Source organism: Nanorana parkeri, unplaced genomic scaffold (assembly GCF_000935625.1).
Source record: "Nanorana parkeri isolate BGI_ZX_2015 unplaced genomic scaffold, ASM93562v1 scaffold2911, whole genome shotgun sequence".
NCBI classification, from domain to species: Eukaryota; Metazoa; Chordata; class Amphibia; order Anura; family Dicroglossidae; genus Nanorana; species Nanorana parkeri.
In genome coordinates this window covers 87,502-92,166 of record NW_017309179.1, presented here as the reverse complement: position 1 = coordinate 92,166, position 4,665 = coordinate 87,502, and the positions used below count along the sequence as shown (strand labels likewise).

The window sequence follows — 4,665 nt, the reverse complement described above, 5'->3', positions numbered from 1 at the left end:
CCATCCACACTACATTCTCTGACAGCTCTCCCCTCACTGTCTACAGTAGCTTATCTTGCAGGTTCCTCCCGATGTCCTCTCTGCAGCAAATATCTTGTAACGGTAAGACCACTCTTGCCACTTACCTCCAATGTAAGGGACCCTTTTGCACTTATGAGGTGAGTGGTCCCTTCACTTACCACCAATGTATGACACTTCCTGCAGTCATCAATATACACATTTTTCAATAAAACACAAAAATAATAGGCAGACCGAGTTCCAGTTTTTTTCTTTGTCTTTTTATTGCCGTCATTGTATGTTTGCAGCCCCCATATTGGTACAGTGCCCATGTATTATCAGGATTGCCCGTTTGTTGCTACATGTATTGTAATGATTGCCGTTGTGTTACCCACCTGTCATAACTGCCAGACTATTGCCCATGTGCTGTCCTAATGGCCCATGTATTACCACAGTATAGTGCTTTATTGCCGTCTTTGGAATTGTGGGACCAGCTCAGCACTGTTTCCTTTGAGGACAGTATTGCCATAGGTTATTCCTGATTGGACTTTATCTATCAAACCACACCCCTAAAATCTTCAATACTGTTGAGGAACCCTCCCCCTTACCCAGAGAATCAGAGGAAAGTGTGCTAGTCATATATATCTCTGGAGTTCCCGGGTCTACATTGCTGCTCCGCCCATTATATGGGGTTCTCTGTCTGATTGGAAATTCTTTATTACATGGAGAATATAAAAGAGTAGGGATACCCCAATGCAACAGATGATTCAGCCCATCAGACTTCACCTATGACTGAAATATCACATTTGTTATGAACTCATTTTTTTTCATACAGTTGTTCTATCAACTGAACACTTAGCTTATTAAATTATCTTTTTTGTGTACAATAATTCCTAAACTCATGAAAAAGGGCCATCCCGAGTGTGAATTTTCTGGTGTATAACCAGACTTCCTTTCCTAGAGAAACACTTCCCGCACTCTGAACATGAAAATGACTTTTCACCTGTGTGGATACTCTGGTGTCTAAAAAGTACACTTTGCTGAGTAAAACTCTTTCCACACTCTGAACAGGAAAAAGGGCGCTCGCCAGTGTGAATTTTCTGGTGCCTAATAAGTCCTCCTTTCTTAGTGAAACTTTTCCCGCACTCTAAACAGGAAATAAGGACATTCCGAGTGTGAACTTTTTGGTGTTCAACGAGGCCTCCTTTCCTAGAGAAGCATTTGCCACACACTGAACATGAAAAATAATTTTCACCTTTATGAATAATTTGGTGTCGAAGAAGTACAATTTGCTGAGTAAAACGTTTCCCGCATTCTGAACAAGAAAATGGACGCTCGCCAGTGTGAATTCTCTGGTGTAAAATAAGGTTTCTTTTTTCAATAAAAGTTTTCCCGCACTCTGAGCAAACATAAGGGCGCTCATTAGTGTGAATTCTCTGGTGTGCAGTAAGTTTTCCTTTACGGCTGAAACCTTTCCCACACTCTGAACAGGTAAAAGGACGTTCACTCTTTTGAATCCTCTGGCGTTTTAGAACTTCTCCATTCTGAATGAAACATTTCTCATTACCAGGAGAAAATGAGGGACTCTCAGCTGATTTGCTTTTATCGATTCTAACAAGTACTAGGTTTCCACAAACCAAACCTGACAGTGAACTCTCTCTGGTGTGAACTCCATAACGTAACGTTTCCTCGGAATTCAATGGATCTATTGATCTCTCCGCACTGTGAGATCTCAGATGGACATCTGGAGTAAGAGTCTGTGATTGGTCAGAAGATTCCTCAGGATTAGAGGGATCCATTGATGTCTCTGAATGGGAAGGTCTGTGATGTCTATTATGAGTAATGGGATTCACTCCCGGAGAATCCTGTGTGATGTCATCATCTCCTTCATAACAATCTGTAGATAATATAAGATGTCTCTCCGTAGTATTCCGGACATGTCTTCCATCTGTTGGGAAGAAAGTGTTAAATAAATGTTATAAATATCCCTCACGTGTGTGACATGATATATATATATATATATATATACACACACATATATACTCATAGAAGAGAAATTAAACTGTGACCTGTTTCTGTATTTAGTTTCACTTACTTGTGTCCATATGTAGAGAAGATTCCTCCTGTTTACTCTTCATAATCATCTCCCCCTCCTCCATAGACTGCTGAGCTCCACTCACCAACGTCTCTTCTTCTTCCTCTTTAACCTCAACTTTCATGTCTTTCAGTTCTTCATCCTAAATCCCCAAAGATGATAGAATCGTGAAAAGGTACAGAAAATAACAGGAGATCACATAGAATAAAGTTCTCTCATAGTTTAGATTACATTTTTCGGTCTACACTCCCAGTACTGTCTACCTGATCATGGTGGGGGATGGTGTGATCTTCCTGTGTGGAATCCCGGGAATACAGAGGGCGGGGACATCTCTCTGGTGGGTTCCTCTTACTGGATCCATCTGTAGGAAACACACACACTGACTGAATACATTGTTTCTATGTGTGTATCAGATGATGGGGGAACTAGGTGGACCCTCCGTACTGCTCTCTCCTCTTACCCGGTGATGTGAGGGGCGGCTCATTCTCCATCACGACGTCCTTGTAGAGATCCCGGTGTCCTTCTAGATACTCCCACTCCTCCATGGAGAAATAGACAGAGACATCCTGACACCTTATAGGAACCTGACACACACAATGATACAGTCACCACCCAGACACATCCCTTGTCTGTTCCTGGATCATGTCCCAGAATTCCCGGCACTGCTCACCTCTCCCGTCAGCAGCTCCATCATCTTCTTGGTGACTTCTAGAATCTTCTTGGCTCTGTTTACCTCTGTGGTCCGGCAGTGAGGCGGAGGCTCTGTGATGGGTGATGTCCTGTGGGGACATCTGCTGGGTGTTACTGGCTCACCAGATGTTTTCTTCACTACTTTATAATCCTGAGTAAAGAAAGATAGTAACAATTATCATTGGAGACTTCACAGGAACCTCTCTAGACAGGTCTGTATTTTAATAAAGAGAAATGTCAACTGATCCTTCCCAGAATCCTCCTCACCTCTCCGGTCAGCAGGTAGATGATCTCCAGGGTGAGGTCTAGTATCCTCTCAGTCATATGGGTTTGGTCCTTGTCCATCTTCATTGATGTCATGAGATCTACATCAGAAGCATACCAAATCAAACTGCGATCAGACAGCAATCACGGCCAGAGGAAGCCACGAGCAGTGTCAGAGCGGGGAAGATGGCTGTGGTCGTGTTCGTCATCTGATGCGGAGTTCGCCAACGGAAGCAAGATTTTGCTGAACTTCCTGTTCACGAACCGAATTGTTCTACATAAGATGCTCTTCTCAGTAGAGAAATGATGAACAGAGAATTATCTAGACTGTCCCGGGATGAATAATGTCAGCACAGAGTTCCTCCAGAGTTCTCACACCTCAGACGGCTTCTTTTACTTATATATATATATATTAATGTGAGAGTAGAATATATGTGAAGGAGCTACCATAACACATATCACAGTGACTATGAAGGATGAGGATGGACATGACGTGGGGGGGGGTTACTGGGTGTAAATATAAAATAATATCTTTTTACCTCCTCTGCAGCTAGTTCCAGCAATGTCTCCTCTCTACTTCCTCCAGATTCACCTTTCACCCGGGAACTTCCTTTACATACCCTTACATCACTTCCTGTCTGCGTTGCACCAACTCTAAGCAAGATCACCACCTTGTGAAAATTGTAGAAACTGCCCCTCACATTGATTTATTTTGCTCGCTGCCTCGTTCTTTAATTACGTTGAACACTTCATCCAACTTCATACAGATTACTCATCATTTAAAACCTAAAGGACACAAAAGTATCATAAAAAACTATAATGTGATTTTAATAATACTTATAAATCTCTGAAACAATATCCAAGAGAAAGTGAAAATTTAAATACAACAACAAGGTGTGTCAAGGTGCCATTCATAAGGTGCCAATACACTGTACGATTATCGTACGAGATCCCGCGATAGTACGATAATCACAAAGTTTACGGAAGGCGTGCGACCGTTTCGACGTCTTCCGTCGAACAAGCAGGCTTGAAAACCCGTCGGGAATCGCACGATTCTTGGCGGGTTAGTGGCCTGCTTGTTCGACATCTGCCGAACAGGCCGGTGTGCGCACCCGTTTGCAGTCATCGGAAAGCCCGCCCCTCAAGATGGGCAGATCGTACAAGCTTTCAATTAGCTTACAACCATCGCAAGACAATAGTCTTGCGATGGTTGTAAGGTGTGTGTGGGAACCTGGAAGGGGGTCCGCTGGTGGCTGGTGCTTTCAGACATCTCGACTCCCTGACCCTCGCGAGAGATAGGGTTGCCGCCTTTTCTTCCAGCGAAACCCGAACACTCTAGAGATGCATGGAAATTTTAGGGTGCCAAGTGCGTAACGTAGCTGTTCTCAGAGCCGGATTTTCCACAAGGCCCGGCCTCGGGGCAGCAGGGTTGTGGAATTCCTATCTCCCGATGCCTGGGACATGAAGTTCCGGGCGCCGGGCGGGTAGTTGTTTTCTACATTTTCGCCCTGCTTTGGGCAAGCAGAGATAAATGTAAAGCGGGAAAGCTGCCGATTGTGTTAAACAAGTCATCTCGGTGATGTCGCTGAGATCACTTGTATGCAGCCTGCAGGTCTGGC

General features: G+C 43.9%; 1 pseudogene; it reads right to left on the bottom strand.

Moving 5' to 3' along the window:
* Positions 1–896: 896 nt before the first annotated feature.
* The window catches only part of LOC108802515, an 8,227-nt pseudogene continuing 4,458 nt past the window's right edge, over positions 897–4,665 (bottom strand).